This window comes from Chinchilla lanigera, unplaced genomic scaffold (genome assembly GCF_000276665.1).
Source record: "Chinchilla lanigera isolate Chin_1 unplaced genomic scaffold, ChiLan1.0 scaffold00040, whole genome shotgun sequence".
Taxonomy (NCBI): domain Eukaryota; kingdom Metazoa; phylum Chordata; class Mammalia; order Rodentia; family Chinchillidae; genus Chinchilla; species Chinchilla lanigera.
In genome coordinates this window covers 13593342-13617853 of record NW_004955441.1, presented here as the reverse complement: position 1 = coordinate 13617853, position 24512 = coordinate 13593342, and the positions used below count along the sequence as shown (strand labels likewise).

General features: G+C 37.2%; 1 protein-coding gene across 1 annotated transcript in view; it reads right to left on the bottom strand.

The window, feature by feature from the left end:
• The window catches only part of Socs5 (suppressor of cytokine signaling 5), a gene marked incomplete at its 5' end in the record, with an annotated part of 64048 nt that extends 39536 nt beyond the window's left edge, over positions 1-24512 (bottom strand). Inside the window, 1 exon segment of the mRNA XM_005390984.2 lies at positions 24344-24512.

Genomic DNA, 24512 nt, shown 5'->3' with positions numbered 1-24512 from the left:
CCAGATTGAGTCTGCTTCAAACTATCTTCCACAATGTCAACAGGGAATGTCAAATAAACCAGTATTAGAAAATACAATTTCCAGTTCAAAACTCTTCAGAGTCTCTCTAACCCTTCGAGAGATAAGGTGTACATTTTTTCCAGTGGCATACTGGTCCCTGTCTAACCATTACATCTTATTAACAGAGTTTTTCTGTTCTTTTAAGAGGTTTTTTGTTTAGAAGTGGGGGTGGGATACTAGAGATTGAACCCAGACTTTCACACTAGTTTACAATCCTTTTTTTACTTTTTATTTTGAGAAAAAAGTGTAAGTTTCATGTAAAAAAGTAAAATTAGACAAAACAGGAACCATCTTCCAAACATGAACCACCTTATTGAACTCAATCTTAATCTGAAAGGTACCTTGAAATCTAGGGTCAACAGTATTAATATCTTGCAATTTAAAATACAGGATATTATTTAATATAATGAAGAGACTAGAGATTTACTGGCCAGAAACCATATCTATTTTTAACTCCTTACATTCAAAAATTTTAATGCATAGTATTCATATATTTCTGACTATTGTTACTTGAGTACAACAGAAAAGTGTCAATTTCATTATACATCAGTGACCTAAGTAAAAAATTAGCATAACTGTAGTTACTTTCGCTTCTTACAAAATTTTGCTCAGAAATTAAGTGGTGCTTGTATGTAAGTCATAGGGCAGAGAGATGATTCTCAAATTTGGTACACATCAGGATACACAAGGCTTATCAAAACAAATTACTGCACCCCACTCCTAGAATTCCTGACTTAGTAGGTCTAAAGTATGGCCAGAGACTGCATTTCTAAAATGTTCCCAGGTTGATTTTGATAGTGTTAGTAGCCCTGTGACGCTGTGGCAAAGCTTTGGAATCAGAAATTCCTGTGTTCTAATACCCGCTTGTCACCTAATACCCCTCAACTTCCTATGTCTTCAAAGGTGAGAGTTGTTAGAGAAATAATATATGTGAAGTTACAAGGCATAGTAAGCACTAAAATGATAGCTACATATACTGAATACTGTAAATGAATAGTAGTACATAATGCTCCAGAACTCAAAGTACCAAAGATAAGGACAGCTTTACTTTTTTCCCTTTTGTGTCCCATTGTCATAGTAACTTTTCTCATTGCTGAAACAAAACACCTGACACCCAAAGTTAAGGGAGGAACGGTTTACTGTAGCTCACAGTTTAGAGAGGTTTCAGTCCATACTCAGCTGGCTTCAAGGCAGAGGGGCCTTGCAGAGGAAAAACAGTTCACGGCAAGCAAAAGGCAGCAAAAGCAGCAAGTAGCAAAGGACCACAGTAGCCCTCTTTCTCTCCACTATATTCCATCCAGGCTACACATCCTTTGGGCAGGTAGCACTCACACCCTGGGAGGGCATTCCCATTACCCACTCCCAGAACTCTGGTAAACCACATCAGTGGACTGACTTAGTAATCACACACCCTTGATCCCAGCATCACACACTCTAGATCCTGCCACCTCTGACAACATGAGGCTTTGGGGGACATCTACACCCAAGCCATAACACCCAACAACTGTATACAGGTAGTGGGACACAAAAAGGAACAGAAGTAAATGAAGCCTGGAAACAAGCATCAAGGTAAAGCTCCCAAAGTAGTCCTCTAGTTGATCCTTAAGAGGCAGGGAAAGTGATGCCATCACTGAACGCCTGGCAGTAACAGCTGGGTGCCCACAGGTACCCAAACCAGCTTCTACAATTCCAGAAACTGTAGTTTTAAGGCAGTGAGGCAATCTCCCGTGCTCTCTTTTTCTTTTTCCTTTCCCTCTCTGCATTCCCATCTCTAATTGCATCGCGAATATGGATGCAATTACAAGAAGCGAGCAGAGCAGACAAGGACCCAGCTATCTGGCTGGAGGGCTAAAGACGGTAGTCCCTAGGAGAAAGCGAAGTATAGAGGAAACTGCTGAGAGGAACTCAGAAAGGTGACCCATAAAGTTGCTTGTGAACTCATGGGCTCGCCTCAGAGCCAAACACAGCACAGGTTTATTTTTGTTTGTGTGTGTGTGTCTTGAGACGGGTCTTGCTATGCAGCCCAGGCTGGCCTTCAACTCACTTTGTAGCCCAGGCTGGTCTTGAACTTGCTGTGATCCTCCTGCCTCAATCTCCCCAGTGCTGGGTTTACAGGTATGTGTCACCAAGCCTGGAACAACACAATTCTTAACCTAAATAATATTACCAAAAACTCTGAAAACTGAAGTGACAGGGAGACAATCACTTACCTCAAAATGTCCAGAGTGTAGGGGACACACAGGACAGACCAAAGAACAACGCACTGTATGCTTTGAAAACCAAACTGACACAAATCATAACCCATAGAAAGCTGGGTGTAACTTGCAGGCTGAACCCAAAAAAGCTGACCAACTGCTAAAACAAATATGAACATTTCTCTTAAAATTTAAGCAAGACCCAGAGTCTCATAATTAATATTGAAAATATCTAAAATGTAATCCAAGATAATATGGCATTTGAAGAACTGGAAAAATCTCAACATGCAGGGGACCAAAACCAGACAGCAATATTGAGAGAACACAATAATGTATTCTCTAACCAAGACTTTAAAGCAGCTGTTACAATAATGCTCCAGGGGCTGGGGATTTAGCTCAGTGGAACAGTGCCTGCCTGGCAAGCGCAAGGTCGTGAGTTTGATCCCTGGTACTGGAAGAAAAACAAAAACAAAAACAAAAACAAAAACAAAAACAACAACAGAGAAAAAATACAATAATGCTCCAAAAAGGGAAAACACTTTTGAAATACATTAGTTCTCAGCACAGAGAAGATATGAAATACAGTACTCCCCTCTTACCTGTAAGGACTATAAACCGAGACCCTCATTAAATGCCTGAACCTGCAGACAGTATCAAATTCCATGCACAAACACTGTGACAATCAGTCTAATGTGAGACAATTACTAAGTGACTGATGAGTGAACAGTGTATGCTGCATAAGATTTCAACACACTACTAAGAATGACATATAATTTAAAACATAAATTGTGTATTTATCGAGTTTCCCATTTATATCTTATCAGGATATGGTTGACTGTGGGCAACTGGAACCATGAAAGCAAAGTAAGTGAAGCCTACTATAGAAACAAACACATTTTAGAGCTGAAAAACAGAATAACAGAAATTAATCACTGGATGGGCTTAATAAACAAAAAGGAGGTGACAACAGAAAGTGAAAAAGACAGACTGATGAAAAGTACTAGTCTGAAAAGTAGAAAAAAATGAACACAGCTTCAAGGACCATTGGCATATCAAAAAGTCTAATACTTGTGTCTGTGGTATTCTGAAAAGTGTAAAAGAATGTGAATGATGGCTGAACTTTGGTAAAAGATACAAGCAGATCAAATTCTAGAAACTCAGAAAAATCAAATAGAATAAAACAAAAGAAATGTATGCTCAGACATATTGCCAAACCCATAAAAATTAAAGACAAAAAATTTTGAAAGCAGCAAGGAAAAAAAAAGTTATGCAGTACTTGCAGGACAGCAGCAGTTTGAATTAACTGTGAATTCCTCACCAAAACCCATGGAGTCAAGAAGGAAATGGCACATTTTTAAAGGGCTCAAAGTCAAGAGCCAACAGCTCAAATTCTCTATATCAAATGAAAATAGCCTTTAGGAATGAGCTAAAATAAATACACTCTGCAGGGAAGACTTACAAAAAGGGAATTTACTGCCAACAGATCTTCGATAAAGGAAATTACTAAAGGACAGAAGTGAAACAATACTAAGAGAAAAACTGAACACCAAAAATGAAGGAAGAACAATGAAATGGTAACTATCTGGGTAAACGTAATAAATTATTTCACTCTAGAATTCTTACATCTAGCAGTTGAAAGCAAATTGTCAATACAGCTTTCCATGCATGTATGAAATATATAAAGTAATACAGCAAAAGGAAAGGGGTAAAGAAACTTTTAAGATGTCAAGATTTCTACATTCCATATGAGTTGAAAAATGCTTATAAGTAAAGGACTCTAAATATGTATATTATAACCTCTGGAGCAAACACACACACACACACACACACACACACACACACACACAGAGTAATGAGATATGGATATTTTAAAACCATACTAAGTACAATTAAAATTACATACAGAGCCTTGAAATAACCTAAAAGAAGGCAGGAAAGAGAAAGAGAAATACACAAAATGAACAAACAGCAAATAACAAAATGGTAGAGCTGAATTTAGTTATATGGGTAATTACATTAAATGTAAATAAACTAAAACACCAAAGGAAAAGATCAGGTTTTTTAAAAGAACAACTCAATTATATGCTACCTTCAAGGAATTCAATTATGAATCTAAGCATGAAAAAAGCACAAGTAAAAGAATGGAAAGAGATACACCATGGGAATACTAATCAAAATAAAGCTGGAAAGACTATATCCAAAGTAAATGACTATATCAAAGTAAATTTCAAAACAAAGAAACTGACCTAACAACAGAATTCCTAATACAGGAAGTAAAAACTGACAGAACCTCAAGCAGATAAATATATAACTAAAGCTAAAGATTTCAACACACTTTCTCAGTAAAATATGCAACAAAAATGTAGCACTCCCCCCCAAAAATAAATAAGAACATAGAATTTACCACCACCATCAATCAACTGGATCTGACTGACATGCAGCACTCCACCCAACAAGAGCAAAAGTATTCTTTCTTTTCTAGTACAGAGAATGCTCACCAAGACAGATTACATCCTACGTCATACAACAAATCTTAACCAATTTAAAAGAAATGAAGTAACAGAATATGTTCTCTGACCATGATGAATTGAAGCCAGAAATCAGTAACACGAAAACCTCCCAAAATTTTAAAAGTAAACAACGTATTTATAAATAATTCAAGGTCAAAGAGCAAGTGTTATGGGCCACTAGAAAATAAAAATACATGAACACCTTGTATGAGCCAGTGAAGCAATGCTCAGAAGAAAATTTATAGTCTTAAATGCGTATACTGACAAAAAAAAATCCTTAAATCTTAAATAATTTTAGTGCTCACTCTAAGAAGCTAGAAAGTAAGTAAAGCAAAATAAGTCCAAATCAAGTAAAAGAAAGGACATTCCTACAGCTAACTTCATACACAATGCTGAAAGACTATTTTCCCTTCTGATTACAAACAAGGCAATGAAACTCACTTCTACCATTTCTACTCAAACTGTACCTGAAGTCTTAACCAGTGAGGGAAAGCAAGGTGGGGTTGGGTTGGGGAGGGAGCACAAAGATTAGAAAGAAAAACAGACAATCAGAGCTTGGAGTTGGCTCAATGGTGGACTACTTACCTAGCAAATGTGAGGCCGTGGGTTTGATCCCTACCACCACAATTATATGATGGTGGTGGTTACATGGATTTATATATGAGTCTATGAGTTAAAACTTATAAAACTATACACCAAATAATCAATTTGGTTGTATGTTAATTCTAAACATTCAAAAACTTTTAAAAGTACATGGCATAAACTACCTTAGAACTCTGTAATTCTTTACAAATAGAAGTTCAAGGTTGAATATAGGTACATCAGTAAAATAGAAAAATGAAGACTGAGCTGAGAGTTAAATTTTTAAAACTGCTTATAAAGATATGGCACATAAGTACTTGTTCCAGATGCAGAAACAATTGTATTTTTGCTACAGCCTGTATCTGGAACGTCCCCCAAAAGTGTACGTTTCAAAGCAAGGTTCCCGGCTTGCTGATACTGAAACATGGTGGGAATCATTAAGTGGCACCTACTAAGAACTCTTAGGGCACTACAAATATGCAGGTGAAGGGAACTCTGGGACCTTTATCTCCTCCTCTTTCTTGTTCTGACCTCATGGTCAGGTTACCCTGCCAGGCATTTCCACCTTGATGTGTCACCACAGGCCGTGAAAGAACCAGGCCTACTAACTGGTCAGCAATGAAACTTCCAAAACTGTGAGCAATTGCAAACCTTTCTTCTTTTTACACTGATTGTCCCAGGTATTTTATTACAGTAACTGACAACTAACACAATATCTCAACCAATCTTAGAGGTCATAAATCCCTAATATAAACAGAAATATTTAATATCACCATGTGAAAAGATAAGACAAAACAAACACAACATATACAAATATACATTTGAATGAAAATTTCACATTCATGCTAGATATTCATTGGATCCTTGTACAGAAATGGCTACATAGCTCATTATCATAATATTGCCTTCTTTTTAATATTAATGTATCCATATTTTTCTCACCTGATTCCTCATGACACCAAAAACATGTACTTTGAAGAATTCTATGATAAGTACTAAAACTAGTACTTGCACTACTCTAAGGCATGAAATATTTTCCTAAGTAATAAACCCACACAAAATCAGGGCACTCACGGTAGCTCTTACATTTATTTTTAAAAAACACATATACAACCGCATAACTAAATAAAAGATCTATCTCACTACGACAACTTTTCCTAATTCATAATATAGTAAGTAAAGTTTAATGTGGAACACTAAGTTCTTTTCAAAATCACAACAATGCTTGTATAATCTTAAATCTGAGTATAAAAGCCTTAAGAAAGAAATCTGGTCTTTTCTACTTATGCTCTCTATTCTGTTAAAATGTAAAATTTGGCATGATTAAATGATGACATTTACTCACTAATTAACAAATTAATTATTGATTGCTTAAAATATTCCAAGCCCTAATGGTCGTATCAAAGACACATCAAAATGATACAGATCCTCAGGGACTCAGCCAAGGAGAAAACACAAACCTGTAGGATAATTAGATGCCAGACTACAAATAATAAAAATGCTATGTAGTATAATTAAGACATAACACCTAAATAGATTCAAAACAGTCTTTAATAAATCTCCCACATATGTCTGTTCCCACTGAAGAGAAATCCATCTTACACAGGGAGGTACTGTGACGTGCTGGAGTCCAGAGAGTTTTCTCAGCTCCCCCATTAAAAACTACTGGGTGAGTCTGAACTGTTCTACAGCACCTAGTCAGTAGACCTAGTACCTGACACAAAAAGGATATTTGTTCATTCACCTCTGATTTGAATTTGCCTAAGCAAGAAAGGAGGGGCAAGTAGCGACTCCTTCTAGCAGGGGTTTAATCAGGATGTTTACACCTTGAGACAACCACCTACCTCACTGCGTAAATTCAATACCTTCTCAGAACCATGTGGGGAAAAAAGATGCTAACATCCAAGAGGAAAAGCTGGCTGTTCTCCTTGCTTGCTCTACAGTACCAAGGGCCTCCTGTCCTGGGCACAGCTGCACTGGCACCTCACAGTCCCAGGTACCCCCACTGGTTGTCTGGCTCAGCTTCACTCTGGCTCTCTCTGTCTCAGTAAGCTCATCTGAAAACCAGGACTTGAACCAGATCTCTTATAACATCACAGAGTCCACAATACAATGAATTAGATATACTAACCACAGAACACAAATCTTACAAATTTGTCAGCTCTAAGGAAAAACAGCCTATTAAATTTGTTACTGAAGTATCAAGCTGTTTTAGAAATACAAAACTGAATACTGAATTCCTTGTAAGAAAAATTCCATACTTCATACATTAAAGTGGCTAGATCTCACAGTGAAACATAAGCTATACAGACTCATCATGTTCTTCACTAGACTGAGTTAAACTTTCTACTCCAAACAACATACTTGAAAACCAAGTCATGTTAGCACAGTACCTCTATAACATCAAGAGAGCAGAACTCCTAACAACATCTGAAAAGGGCAAAAAAGTTCAAATGCACCTTTCTTTACTCCTCGAATCTAGAAGTAGAAGAAAAAAATCTTAATTATGAATGGCAATGATTACTAGGCATTGTATGAGGCATAAATCATCTTCTGAAGTAACTTATCACCCTATTTTAATGATTAGAAAACTGATCCTCAGAAGGTTAAATAACTTGTCCACAGAAACGAAGTCATTCTGAATTAAGTAAAAAACATGAACCACTGTCTGGCAACCTCTAATCATCTTTTTGGTAGATATGGCCTTGCAATAAAGATGTAAACCACCAGATTACTGCAGCCTGATATTGTTTAATCTCAGTATAAATTTAAAACTTAACTATTTTTTATATTATACTCCCTAAATTTGCTTAGAATGACATCAATCCCCCCAACAACAATAGGTTTCTGCATCTACAACTGCTGAGGAATAGGCCCTTGGTATTTCCATTAAAATCACTGAATGAGTGAATGATGCATGAATGACGCCTCCCTGCAGCCTCCTTCTCTGCTCACTAACTGCAATATTCTTTTAATCTCTTGAATATTAACTTTCTTCTCTGGATTGCAAACATGTTCTATATATAGCAAAGTATGTGAAGCTGAGTCACTACAGTGACTTCCTTAGGAGCTACAGTATATATGCTTAAGATGCCAGGGACAGAGACAGCAATTATGTTATTTAGAAAACTAGATCACGACTTCCACTTTTTTTTTTTTTTTTTTAAACATAAAAGACATCCATACCTGCAAGGGGGTGGGCAGTAACAGTGGCCAAAAAAGCAAGATCAAAACTTCTTAAAAACAGTTCAGAGATAGGGGGAGAGGAAGAAAGAAAGCAGTATTAAATCTCTTCAAGAGCATAAAGAAGTACTTGGTAAAAACTTAAATTTATACTATGAAATATAGGAAACTGCCTTCATTAGATAAGTTTATAATATATATCACACATATTAAGAACAAATGTCCCACTAAATCTACAAAAATAAAGCTCAAGCTAAAGTATTTTTTAAAATGGAAAAAAGGCATCAAGAAAAACTGTAATTCACTTAAACTCTCTTCCCTCTTGTCAATCACTAATTTTATCAGAATTTTAAAAATTAAAGTACATTTTTAAAATTATGAATACAGTACAAACACGGTATTTACAATGTGAAGGATATCAGCTGAGATAATTAACAATCATCCATATCTCACTATTCAAAATAAGCGTATCTTCTACCTCATTTTTAAAATGTTTCCATTTTAAGAAACAGAGAATTATCACTCTTTTTGCATTTTCTTTTATCCCTAAATATTCTAGAGCTCATTATTTTAAATCTCCTGCCAACTATTTTTATTATAATCAGTAAACAAAAATTTTAGGGAATGTACTTTGTAATGTTTTACGGCATCTGGTTACACAAATATGGCATAATTTGATCATTTACAGGGTTTCTAATTTTTAACATTATAAATACCATTGTAATGGATAAATAACACATATATACATCTGTATGTATCTCTTATTTGCCTGGAATAAATTCCTGAAAATTGAATTTTTGGGCAAAGAGTATGAACATTTTAAGGATTCTGAATATTGCCAAATTGCCACTGAAAAAGTTGTACCAATTCTGTCTAACCTTTTAGGCTTTTTCTATAATCTTGTTTCTTAAGCTTTAAAGAAAAACTTTTAGGAAGTAATAGCTCTCATAAATATTTGCCTGTGTTTGAGCAATTTTTTCCCTTGTTGCTTTTTGTTATGGCTTGTATCCAGATGTCCCCTCAAAGCCACATGCTCTTATAGATGAGTCTTTTAAGAGCTGGCTGGATCTAGGGTATATAATATTGGGATCAAGGGTGTGTGAATATGGATTAAGGGTATGTAGTACTAAATTAGTCTGACTGGTTTATCAGAGTTCTGGGTATGGATATGGGAAGGCCCACCCTCGGTGTGGATGGCACTACCCAAAAGGCTTATAGCCTAGGTGAGATAAAAGGGAAAGGGTTTACTGCCTTCTTTCCTTCCCTGTCATGAACTGTTTCTCTTCCGCCATGCCCCTCTGCCATGCTGCCCTACCTTCGAGCAGGCCAACTATGGACCGAAACCTCAACAAACTGTGAGGTAAAATAAACCTTCCCTCTTTTAACTTTGGTTAAAGGGTATCAGGTACTTTGCCTTTGTCCCAGCAATGAGAAACTAAGACTCTTTTGTTTAATAAATTTACCTCTGTTAATTTAACTTAAATATTTTTAATAATTAAAAAGGATAGGTATTACATTTTTTTAAATCAAAAATTATCCTATGCATATATTTGCAATAAAAGATGTTTGAAATGACATTCAGATAACTACTGTGAATTCTGAGTTTTGGAATTTTGAGTTATTTTTCCTCCTTTTAAAATTTTTCTTCTTTTTATCTCTATATTGCTTGAAAATTAAAACATAAGCTGATACTATTTTTTAAAAATAAAACCACACTATATAAAAGTTCATGATGCTAAAAATTATATAGAGTTCTTTTTAAAAGAAAATTAAAACAAACTTCTTTATTTTCACTTCCAGTTATGATGGGATAACTGATACTGGGCTAAAACTCCTACTATGAACCATCAAACTGGGCAGTTTAGCTGATCCCAAGTTTGTGATGGTTCCACTTCCAATTTTTTGACTTTACAATGGTGTTAAGTGATACGGTTTAGCATTCACTAGAATCCACACTGTGAGTTTTGATCTTTTGCTTAGCTAATAGGCAATACAGTACTCCCTTCATGCTGGACAATGACACTGAACCTCAACTCATCAGCAACACGATAACAAGAATGAACAACAATGCTCCACAGTGTACTGTGTTGTAAAGCTATGATGTTCAGCAAGTTAAACACATTAAATTCACTGAATTCATGAATTTCTGACAATATTTGACTTATGATTGTGATGAAAACTCACTGAAAGTCAAGGAGCACCTGTATCATATATGAAATACTATTTTTAGATGCTGGAAAACAGGTAGTTTCTCTTCCTGAGAGAAGAGAAACAGAATCATAGATGCCCTGGTGTTATGCTTCAGTTACAAGGAGGAAAACTCTGCTCCCTCCAAAAAAATCACAAAAAGCTCAATAAGTTAAGCAAATAAGAGCTTGGTATCTGAACATACAGTACTGAGACCACTGAAATTTGAGGATCTGAAACACTGGTAGGAGGTTGCTGAAAAGAGAAAAAGTTTCGGAAGTGCGAAGCAAGATCTCTTGACTTTGAACATGCTGCTGCCTGTGTACAAAGAAATACTGCACAAAGCCACAAAAAGAATAGTATCTGGGGAAAGAACAACTGGAATGCAAGCTAGATAACTACCTAAGTTTGCAAAAGTCTAGACGTTCCTAGCACTGAAGAGTGGAGAGCTCACTGAACACCTCATATAGTCAATAGAGACTCCCAGTAAAGGCAAGCCTCTGTATCAGGCCTAAATAAGCTAGTCCTAGAATTAGTAAGACTACCAAAACCCAAAGATAAAAAGAGCATTATTTAAAGCCATCAGAGAGGGAAAGGAGATATATTAATCACATCAAATGAACAATGATAAGAATAACCACTGACTTTTCACCAAAAACAATCTAAGTTGGAAAAATGAAGTAACTTTAAAGTGTTAAAAGAAAAACAAGCTGTTAAAATTCTACACTCAGTATAAGTATCTGTCAAAAGTGAAGGCAAAGACTTGACTTCTGGTTACAAAGCAGTAAGGGTCCCCCTGCTATCCACAAGTAGATAATAGGTATATGGAAACGTGACCCTTAAAAGAAGAAAATGTGAAGTGAGCCTTATGATTGTCCCACCTTTCCACCTTTCCAACAGGGGGAGAAGGAACTAAACAGCCAGTAGTGTCACTGTGTTGAGGTGCCAGAACTCAGAGCTGATGGAACTTGAGGCTGCTAGAATTTGCTGGGCAGAGTACCACAAAGGAAGAAGGTCAACAGAGAAAGTTCTCCAAAAATTTACAAAGGAGGTCTTGAGTTTCTAGCTAAATACCAGTCTGCATATGTGTGGTACGTAACTCTGTAAAGCTAGACAGAGAAAAATGCCCAAGAAAATAACAAATACTGGGTAGATCTCAAACAACTCTGAGTTCAGACAGAGCTAGGATCAGACTCCATCGGCTGGGATAAATAAACGATCATGAATACATAGGGGCAATCAAGGGAGACACAAGAAAGGGCATGTCTCAACAGTGAATTCAAACTAGCCTTAAACTAAAAGTTATTCTAGAATTGCCTGATATAATCCCTCCCCCAAAAAACGAAACAAACACCCTGAAACAAAATTTGAAAGATCAAGTTGATCCATAAATAATCTGCTTACCAGGAAAAATACAACAATCAAGAAGAGACACCATGATTTTTTTTTTTTTTAGGTTTTTTGTTTTTTTTCCAGTACCAGGAATCCAACTCACGGCCTTGTGCTTGCCAGGCAGGTGCTGTGCCGCTGAGCTAAATACCCAGCCCAGAGACACCATGACTTGAACAAAAAAAGACATCAACATAAAATTCATTTTAAATACTGGGTGTGATGATGCACTCCTATAATCCCAGCACTTGGGAGGCTGAGGCAAGTAGGATCTCTGTGAGTTCGAGGCTATCCTGGACTACAAAATGAATTCAAGGCCAGCCTGAATAAGTGAAACTCTGTCTCAAAAAGACCAAAATAAATAAATACATAAAAATTTTTAAAAAGAAAAATTTAAAAAGTTATTAGGCAAAAGAAAAAGCAAAAAATGATAATCTATAATCAAGACTCAGAAATGGCAGCTATGAAGAGAATTTGAAAACAACCATCTTAAAACAGCTATTAGAAAGTTTGAAGAGGTAAACATGAAACAAATGAACAACAAAAGAGAAAGTTCAATGAGTAGAAACTATATGTACAAGAAAGGAATCACACAGAAATGTTAGAACTGAAAAAGATTATGTAATATTAAAAAATTAACTGGATAGGCATAACAGCAAATTAGACAAAACAGAAGCTAGAAAACAACAGAGAACTTAAATACATAAGTACAGGGCAACACTAATTTTTCAAACTGAAAAAGAAAAAGAACTGGAAAAAAAATGGACAGAGCCTTAGAAACCTGTGAATTAATATTAAATGGCTTTACAGATGTGGGATTAGAGTCTGAAAAGAGATACTTGGGAAGTAGAAAATTTGAAGGTAAAAATGTTACAAATTTGATGAAAATGATATACCTAAAGAAAAGTACCTCACAATGCTCGAGACACTGAAGATCAAAATAAACAGATATTCTATTTTCATGGGCTGAAAAACTAATGCAAAGATGTCAATTATCTCCAACTCCTAGGTTCAATGCAACTCGAATCAAAATTTCAGCTGGCTTTTTTTTTGGTAAAAAAAAATGATTGCCCCTATGTATCAGATGTTGGTAAGCTGATTCTAAAATTCATATCTAAATAAGCGGTATCTAGCAAAGTGTAAACAATCTTGAAAAGAACAAATTGGAAGTCTTATATTACCTTTCAAGACTCTAAAGTTGTGGCAATCAACACAGGGTGACAGCATAAACACAGAAATTGGATTAAAACAAAAAGTCTAGAAACAGATCTTAATCAGTCAATTGGTCTTTGACCAAGGCACCAATTAATGGGGAAAAGAAAGTCTTGTGAACAAATTATTCTGCGAAAACTGGCTATTTATGAAAACCATTTACCTCAACCAATACTTCCCCAAAATTAACTCAAGATAGTTCATAGGCCTAAAAATAGAGATACCACCAGAAAACATCTGGAAAGAAACAGAATATTTTCACAACTATGGGGTTCTTACACAGGACCCAGAAAACACTAAAAAAAAAAAGCCAAAAACTGATAAAATACTCCCTCACACTCAGAACTTTTGCTCACTGAGAGAGTCACTGTCAAGACAATGTGCACACAAGTCAGAAACTGGGGAAAAAATCTTTTAATATATATATTCTGTATGATCTTATGTCCTATGTATGTGCATTATGGTATATACACAGGTACTTATAATCTGAAACACAGTAAAATGACAAACATCCATTAAAACTGGTGATTGGCTGTCCTGAAGAGATATTTCACAAAAAAATATGTAAATGGCTTATAAGCACATTATAAAGTGCGTATATCAATAATCACCAGAAAAATGCAAAGTCAAACCAGAATGAAATACTCCAGCACGGTAAAGAGATGAACAAACTGAAGTTTGATAGATTGCTGATGGAGTATAAAATGGTAAACTCATCTCAGAAACTTATTTATACACCTAGCCCATAATCCAGCAATTCTACTTGTAGGTATTCGGCAAAAAGAAAAGAAAGCCTATGTCACAAAAAGACTTGCACAAAAATGCCCATAGCAGTTTTATTTTCTAATAGTTGAAAACTGAAAGAACCCTTTCCACAATAATTACCCATATAACGGATACATGTAACATGATGGATGAACCTTAAAAACATATTAATCAAAACAAGCCAGGTACAACAGAGGCCCTACTACATAACCCTATTTATTTGAAAATCTAGAACAAAGTTAATGTCACAGCGAAAGAAATTAGAACAGTGGTCCCAGTTATGGAAAGGAGGAAACAGCAGGTTCAGTTTTGTACTTACATGCTTCAAGGATTCCCAAAGCCAAATTTTGGTCCTGAATCTAACTTCTCTAATTTCTTACTATCTCCTTCAAACTGCTACAGATTGGGTTTTTATGTCCCCCAAAGACCCATGTGTTAAATGCTTGGTCCCCAAGATGGCACTACTGGAAGCAGGGGAAGCTTTAAGAGGTTGGTACTTGCAGGAGGTCCTTGTGTCATGAAGAGAGTGCCCTGAAGGGGAACCAAGGAACCCTGGTCTCTTCCTCTTTCTCATTTCCCAGTCATGAGATAAGTGGTTTTGCTCTGCTTTACTACAGGCCCACACCATGGGTCAACCCAACAGTGTGGAATGAAACCTCCAAAACCTTGTGCCAAAAGAAATCTCTTCTCTTTGCAAGCTGCTGATGTCAAGTGTTTCATTACAGTGATGGGAGAGCTGACTAACAGCCTTCAATCACCTATGCCTAGTAACACCAACTCAAACTATGCATTTTTAGATATGGAATTCTTTTCACCAGTCCCTTTGCTTTTTCCCTTAATGCTCTAATTGCTTGGTACCGTTTTCCCTGCCTCTTAACAGTGTTATTCCTACTTTTCACTGCACAGCCTTGTCTTTCTCTTTAAAACTGAATCATAAACTCATCTTTTCCATTAAGTACTCAACCACCTAACTTGAGATTCTTTCCACATTCCCCTCAGCACTTGAAGATCATTCTCCTAACAGATGTATTTATTTTACCAAACCTGGACATGTCTTAATGGCTCACCAACTCTGACCGATAGCATAGAGAGAGCCTTTGGGGAAAACTAGAAGTTGCAACCTTCTTCAAGGTTCTTCCTCTCTCAAGCTATTTTTATTCTTCCCTCTGTGCACAGCCAGGGACTTAAGTTCTAAGGAACTAAAAGGGTAGGAGGGAAAGAGACAAAAAAGCTCATGGCTTAAGGATACTCTGAGCTAGATTTTAAAGAAGGTAAAAAAAGTCTTCAAACTTTAGTCTCTGTTCAGACTACCTCACCAGCCCAAGAAAGCCAACAGGGATTCCAAGAAGAAATTACAGGTAAGGAATAAGGAAGGACATTCCTTGAAGAAGTCCCTGTATTATTATTGGAAGGCAAGCCAGAGAGCAAAGACAGAAAAGAAAACCTCAAATGATACACTATTACAAAGACCCTAAAATATTTTTAGCTTTTTGGCAGCAAGTATTTTTACATATAAGAAGTCTGATATTTCACAGCTCCTTATATTCTTTGCAAGCCTAGGTGGTAGAATTTTGGTGGCAACAGCTAACAGGTGAACATTTTAAAATACACTGTTGAACTAAGTACCAGTAGTGCCAACTGTCTTTTCTTCTGAATGCACTATTATTCAGAAATTGTCAGTATTCATCCAAATTCATGACTTTCAAGTAGGAACTATATGCCTTCTGAATTGTATCTAAAATCCCAAATAGTCTCCTGATCTCAACCTCTATGTTCAACTGATATCTTGGTCATGTCACCATTTACATAAAAGCATAATTAATCATCTGAATGGGAACTGAATTCAGTACTCACCTTCTCCCAAATCTGTACTTCTTGTTCTTCTGCGAAGCTAGGGGCCCTAGCCTCATTTTCCACTTCTATTACCTCCAACACTAACCAAGTCTGGACACTTACACTCATAAATTTCTCGGAAATCAAAGGTCTTGTTTCCATCTTCACTACAAATTCCTTCATTTAGACAGTCATATAATCCCTTCCCAAACTAGGGCAAAGCCTTAAATGGCATCCCTGAGAACTACCTACTACAGCCCAGAGAAAACTGCCTCATTTACTCACCTTGTCGTAAGTATTACGTGCCCAATAATGATTCGGTGAGTTAATGGCTCCAAATTCTTTTTCTCCACACTATTCTCTTTATTAATGCTATGGTCAATATTCTAAAACATCAAGCTGTAGGTGTCATTTCCCCATGTATAGAACTAATACAACTCCAATTCCTAGTATATGGTATACAGGACTCTCCACAATTTCTTCCCGTTCTTCCTTGGTCTCAATCTAATTTTCTTTTACACACCTTTAGAAAAATCACACTTCACCCTTCTCCTCATACATACTATGCCCTTTCATTTTTAGTTTTTTTTGTTGTTGTTGTTGTTTTTCTCCGATACCGGGAACCGAACTCACGACCTTGCGCTTGCTGGGCAGCCACTTTTGCCGCTGAGCTAAATCCCCAGCCCCTGCCCTTTCATTTTTAATAATCCAAAACAAATAGTAACTCAGTCCAGCTTATTTTATTTTTAAGAGCACCCTTACACTATTTAAAGCCATTAGCTAAACCTGTAAAGCAGTAATGAGTGAAGAAAAAAGCCAACAATATAGGCAACTCTCAACTAGCCTATTTTCATGGTCTTATTAACACAGTCGGAGTAGACTAAATGGAAAAGTGAGTGAAATGCTTCAACTACTTACTGAGTTTCTCCCTTACTGTAAATTAATGTGAAAATTCTTCAGTGCCAGAGTGAAGTATAATTCAATTTTTTTCACATTTCTCTTCCTCTTTCATCTTTAATACCTCTCTTTCCCACTTGTTTTTCCTCTTCGACTTTCTTTTCTCTTCCAGCCACCTAAGTTTTCACAGTGTCTTCACTATCCACCCTTCATGAGGACACTGGTATTGTTCTATCACTCTCATTTAAGGGACATTTAAAATTTATCAACCATTTTCATATATCCTTACTCACTTGAGGTCCTTACTCATTTTCTGGATTCCAAAATCAGTAAATACTATACATGTATTTGGTAACTGCATTTTATAGCAACGCTGGGGAAAATGAAATTCAAAAAGGTTAAATGATCCATCTAATATGCTGCTGTGCTATTCCCTCTGCCTTACAACTCTTCTTCACCTGTTCATCTCTTAAAACATATCTCAAGTATTTCTCCACTCCAAGGGTAAAAATGTGACGCCTGTTTCAATACTATCCTAATGTTTTTCACTTTGCTATTTTATTCCACCAGAAAAATCTGGGTCTTTGGACTGCTATCCTTGTGACCTTTTCTACTAAATACTATTTTTCTTATTAATGTCATTTTTATTAATGAACATTAATGATCCAGCATTTAGTTAAGAGATGAAATGTTTTATGAGGAGCCACAACTAACTTACCAAGCTCCAAAGGTAAAACTAAACACCAAAACATCCATAGCTTTCTTTTATAAAGAATTTAAAAGTATGCCTCTAAATCCCCTCAAAGTATTTAGACATCATCCTTGTAATGAAATCTAAAGCAGAACATAGCAAGGATTTAAAGGTGCTGTATTTCGTAAGCTCTAAACTATTACAAGTTTTAAGAGCTGCCTCCTAATATCCTGGGAAATGTCCAGGATTAACAATCAAAAGACTAGAGCCTTAGTTCCAAATCTACCACATACTGGCTGACTTGGAAAGTTGCTTATCATCTCTGAATCAAATTTCCTCTTCTACAAAACTCAATGCCACCTATGTTTCATAATCGTTAAGAGAATTAAATAAGTGAATAGCTATAAATCACTTGGCCTGGAACACAACAGTTAAAAAATGGTCACCTTTTTTATAATTATCCTTACTTAAAACAGGTTTTGTTTTCAGAACCAGTCTCAGTAATCCTCAGCAAACTCTTAGACTTTTTGTTCAGCAGCAACTACAACAAATACCTTCAAGGAAGCTCTCTCTCAAACTCCTGGATTCTTTCCTGGGTCACAATTTAGGTACTATAAATACAACTTGGAATATCTTTTCATAAATGCATTATCTCGTTCTGTGCCACATGAAAACTCATCAAAGGATGTTCCTGTAGCTTTTCCTTGCTGGCTTGGCTTTTAACTACCTGGAACAACACATGAAGTCAGCTACAAATCTGGCAACTTTCACTGCCAGTATGTTTTTTAAAATCATTTATAAAAATATTAAACAAAACTAGACCTAGCCTGATTACCTGAAGGGTAATAGGCTTAGACTGGTGTCTCACATAAAGGCCACAGTCAAAGAATAAATAAATAATTAGATAAACCAGCTCCCCTTTGGTGTCATGCATATTTTAACCCTTAAGAAGGTAACTGGACTTCCCCTAACAGATCATATTTAACATTTAGTGAATTAATCCTTTAGCTTCACAATATACCTTAGACGCTGGCTATCAGAAGAGGGTTGGTTTCAGGACACCCAAACCCCATCAAGATATCAAAATCTGTACATGCTCAGGTCTTTTAGTATTTGCATATTAATTTATGACATCCTCCCATATAATATATAAACAGCTTATAAATAGTTGTTATACAGTATTGTCTGGGGGGAACAATGACAAGAAAAAGAGTCTGTATATATTCAGTACTGATGCAGTTTTTCCAGTTACAGTATATTCACTCTGAGTTTGGTTGAATCCATAGTTGAAGACTGTATCTGCATATGCACAGGACAAAATACAACTCAAAGGAGGGCCAGAAGATTAAAGTTTATGTAGTACCCTAACTACAGAAAGAAAGGACTGGGGCTTCTAGGTGGAAGTAGCAACAAGCCCTGGGAGGGGAAGGAGGACTGCACAGCTGTTAACAGTGTTATACAGATAAGGTCGCTCAGGTAATAGGAGCTGCCTGAGGCAATCCCTGGCTGGGGAGGTGTAGGCTTCTAATCTCTTTTCCTGTGATGTGATCTTTCCTAGACCCTTCTTTAGGCAAATAAACTTGCATTCACTGTTGACTAATGCCAGTTTCCTTTGTGGATGTAAATCTCTTTGACAAAAGGACAACTCTTCAGAACTATTCCAGAACCTGCAGTTTCTCTGAATAGTCATCTTGAAATACGCCAAAGAAGTATATTTTGGGGTGGTAGATTTTGGTTTCCCCAGTACTAAACAATGTATTAGAATCAGTGGAAATATATTCTTATTATATTTCATAACACTGTCATAGCCTCTCTCAAATCATTCCTTAGAACCTTTCACCTACAATTAAAAGGCAGGCAACTAATTTTCACTTAAACTACTATAGGCAGAAACAAATTTTCTCCAATATAAACATGAGTCAACAATGAAGCTTAACTACCCTTTCAAGATCACTTCTGCTCTAACCAGATTCAAACTCTAAAGAAAAATGAGCCATGACTGGTTATATTTTAATATGCCATACCTTTTATGTCTTCTAAAATCATATTTAACTAAATATTAATCTAAGTAGATTATGGAATAGATCTGAAGAAAGCGTCTACAAGTCTCGGTTCTACAAAATTTCCTAAAAGCCTATCATGAATCCAATAACTTATAAAGATTAGGAGTTGGTCACTTTCCAAACATTAAAATTTTATACAAGAAAAGAAAAATATGACCCCAGAATTTTTTCTTTAGAATCTAGGGTTCCAGACTTTCTCTGGCCTAGAGGGTGTGGCCCTCTCCTCTCCTTAGTCCAGAGCAACGGATAAAAAGATGCTGGCTGAGCCCAAGAGTCAGGGTTTCCCTTCTATGGGGAAAGGAGGGAAGGATGAAGGAGGCCTAGAGCTGTCTACTGTCTTCTTGTATTCCCTCTCTCCTCTGTTTCTTACTTTTATAAAAGGCCCCTGCATACCTGGACACAGTAAGGTGGTAATCTGTGGCATCTCCTCAGAGCTAGTTTTGAATAAAGTCTCCCTTCTCACCTTGCCTCCTGGGTGGTTGGGGGACGGCAGGAGTGGGGTCAGTAACACCCGTACTATTACCTTGGACTGAGTTTACCCACTTACTTATATGTTATGTATCACCAACAACATGCATGCCTGAGATCTAAAATGACAAGACTCTGCTACCAACATAATAAATATGCTTTGGAGCTATAACTTGTTTCTATTTTAATCCCACATGTGTAAAGTGGACTAAAAGGGCAATCAAAAGATAGTAGAGTACATGTTTAAAAAATAATTGCTTTTTAAAAAAGTCTTAAAAAGGTAAGGTCTTATGTGATAGGTTAAGAAACTTGGGCTGGGGATTTACCTCAGCGGCTCAGCGGCACAGCGCCTGCCTGGCAAGCGCAAGGTCATGAGTTCGGTTCCCAGTACCGGAAAAAAACCAAAATAAAAAAAAAAAAAAGAAACTAAGGCCTGGAGATGTAGCTCAGTGGTAAAGTAGAGCACTTGATGAGCAAGCACAAAGCCCTGGGTTCCATCCTCAGTACCACAATAAATAAATAAATACTAAATAAATTTTAAAAACCACTTCGTCATAATACTAATTGAACCTGGGTCACAGCAAATTAGAACTTTGTTATAAAATTGGAGTTGCACAAATTTTACCACTATAACCTAACAGTTTTAATGTACACTCACTGACACTAGAAAACAAGACTCTGATTTTCTCAAGGTCCCACTGGCAGAAATGATTTGCAATCAATAATAGGCCTTATAAATTCCTGATTTCCTCACCTAAACTTAACTAGCAGGCCTCTAAAACTCAATGAATTTTAACTACAATATCTGCAAATCAGCTAGCATTTTCATTCTATAATAAAACTGCAATGGAGTGCTCAATGACATCCACAGGGGAAGGAAATTTCCCTCTCCTCAAAGTTTGACATTTCAATCTATAAAATTAATTGAAAATAGATTAACAAGAGAAAAGGCATACAAATTTATTATGTGGAAGCACACAGGTGCATGCAAAATATGAGACTAAAAAAGGGACAGGCTGGAGCTGTAGCCCAGTAGTAGAGCACTGACCTAACAAGCACAAGGCCCTGGGTTCCATGCCCAGCACCACAGAAAGGGAATAGGGGAGATTAAACAGCACTCTGAGCTACAGAAAAGACAAGAACTTAGAATCAGGGTGGTGGGGATTGCACGCATTGCAGATAAATTCTTTCAGGTAAAAGCCTCCGAAAAATATGTGACACCGTGTGGCAATCTGCAGAAAGAAGGGGGTATTTGTGATCTTTCTGAGATCCAGACAACGCAAATAAGGTGGCCTCAGAGAATGCCTGTTTGCATAGCAGTTTATTTCACTAATTCAGATTTTTATCTGTAGATTAAACTGTCCTCCACGAAAGGACAGCTTTTCAGAGCTGTTCCTGGGTCCCCCCACCACTCTGAATAGCCATCTGGAAATATGCCTAAAAGACACATTTAAGGGTGGCATATTTAATTTCCCACAACATTCAGAAAATGGAAATACTACGTTTATTTTGATCTAGAGACCTAATTAAGGTCCAAGGTAAGCAGGGGACAGAGAACAAAACACGAGAGCTTCATCTGTGCTAAGCGCCCCGAAGGCAGACAATTATTTGAGGATGAATTTATCTAGGAATTTGGGAGGAGGAGTATTGGGGTTTGAGCTCTGCACCCTGTTCCATTTTTTTATTTTAGATAGGGTCTTGCTAAGTTATCCAGGCAGGCCTCAAACTTACCATCCTCCTGCTTCAGGCTCCCAGAGTGCTGGAATTACAGGTGTTCACCACCATGCCCATTTTATCTAGGAACATCTTTCATAGTCTGAAAGTGACAGTCTTAATAGCAAGGAAATAAATGACTATTAAGAGCCTAGTGAAACATAAGAAATAATTTCTAATATTTGTTGTGCTCTTACTATGTGCTACGCACAGTTAACCTTCACCACTATACTAGGAGGTAGGAGCTTTCAATAACCACACTACAGATGAGGAAGCCTAGAAACATAGTGCTTAAATCACTTGCCTGAAATTCATGTTAAATGTCTGAAATACAAATCCTCTCTTTCTCTAATACAATTATGACCAAGATTGTTTTCATAATTACCATGTAAGTCTACTACTGCTCTCTTCAAAAGGTACTAAAATCCTTTTTAACATAACAAAATCCGCACACTCGAAATAATTTTCATATAATTCACTATTAAAAGTATAAGCCCTTTGAGTTATGAAAATCTTTAAAGCAAGTACTTTCAGCATAACAATTATAAAATGCTAGCCTAATACTTATCTAGTATCTTAATCTAAGTGATAGTTTGTCTCCAATGAGAGTGATCAGCATTTCCACTAACAATGTGGCATACTTTTAAAAACTTATATAAAGGCCCATACAGTTTTACATCATTTCATGTATAAAAGTACTCAACCTTCTCCACCCTTAGAACAGTATCACAAATAATCCCAAAACCATTTACAGTTGGCACTAGCATACATGGTTTAGAAATAAACAATGTGAGTGTGATAAAACAGGAAAAACTCTGGACTGGAGTCCAGAGCATCTGCCCACCATCCTGGCTCCAGCACTAAACAGCAATTTAGTCCCTTCAATTACAAGACTCTGGGCCTTGGTTTCCTGATCTGTAAAATAATCATCTCCACGGCCGACTCTTCCACCTCTGAAAGAAATGTGACTCATGCACATGTATCTTCTTCCAAGCTTCCCATTCTCATTCTGCTTAATACCATTACTTTACACCCAGTAAGCTTTTTCTTTAATTCTACAAGAGGAGAAAAGAGTACAGTCTAAACAAGGTGAGAAGTGAAAGCCTTGCCAACAGCTAGCTTGTCATAGATGATTCTCAAGGTGAGTAATGGAGAAGCCATTACAATGTTAAAAGGTGTTAGGTTTCCAATATCTTAGGCTACTGTTTTGTATTCCAGTACACTCTTTGTAAGGACAAATAGTAAAATTCAAGGACAATAGGGAGAAAATTGTAATTATTCATTAGTTACTCAAGGACTAAAAAGGCCAACTGAACATTAGCACCTTTTTGCAGAAATGTTTTCTCTAGTCAATGAATTAATGGGCAAAGCATGATCTAGGAATTTTTCTAAATTATGTTTAAGTACTCCCTAATAAACAAGCTTTCATTTCATAAACTATACAGTACTCAGCAAATGTAAGGAATTAGTAACACACAAGACCAAGAAAATATTTAAAAGGTGAAAGGTGTAACTATGCAATTCTTAGTGTACTCTCTTCAGTGAAATGAAAACTCTTCCTGGACTGCCACAGAAGTGGATTCTGTGGACAGCCACTACTGGTAGCTAATCCTGGTGTGCCTTGTCTCTGTTCCTAACTCATTCTCAAAAGGGTTATGTAAATGTAAGATTTAAATTAAATTATGCACTTGACATAAAATTCCCAACTGCTAAAAATTCAAGCTGATTTTTTAGTATTACTTTCTAGAGATACTAGCCTACTAACATTTCCTTCCCGGTTCTATGTTTAAAGTTCAAATATTTTAAAACTTCTATAAAACATGTAGTTCAATTTTGCATGACTTGTTTAAAAAAACAAAGCAGGCATAGATTTGTTAATCTTACAGAGTAAATGTCAACAGTAAATTACAATAGTACAGTCCAGCCTATATGTTGAACTGGGAAGTAAACCACCAGCATAGATGGAGAAGCTGCTACAAGAACTCCAAGGTATAGTTGTAAGAATACAACTAGTAACCGATAAAATACAACCAAACATATACATACAATTTTAAATACAGGATCACTGACAAGTCCAAGCAGCAAGCCACCTTTTGGTTGGAATGCCAAAAGAAAATGTCAAAACCTCTTCCTGACTCTGATTCCTCAAGCCTTTCCAAAGTTCAGGACCAAACCGTGCTATACTTACACTGTTTCTTAAGCATCCTTTAAATGCAACTCCCTCTGCACAAAGTCTCTCCGCTTCAGCTAGTCCGATGCCCAAAACCCGATGCCCAAAGCAGCTTAGGAGCCCAAGGAGTTGCAGCGGGGTCTTCCCGGCGCCTGCCTCCGCCTCCCTGCCTCAGCACCTCGGCTTAAAGCCTCCGAGGTGCCCCAGTCGTTTCGCCAGGCATGCTCCCCGTTGCCCCCTCATACTGCACTGGACCTTTTCTCGTCGACCTTGAGGAGCCCCCACATGCAAGCCTCAGAGCCCCAAGTCTCTCGGCCGGCGCCCCCTCGCCTGCACCCCGCGCCCCGTCATTTCCCCCGCAGCCACCCGGATGGCCAAAGCCCTCCCACGAGCCCGGGGCGACCCCTTCCCCTTAGGTGCCCTACCTTCCTCCGACCAGAAAAGCAATTCTCCGGAAACGCCTCAGAGCCTACTACGCACCAGCTCCCACTACGCGCGGCGCGGCTCGCGGGGGCTCTGGGCCGGGGGTCGTCGTCCTCTTCCCGGCCGGCCCATCCCGACCTGAGGCCGGCGCCGCCTGCGCGGGGTGCGGGG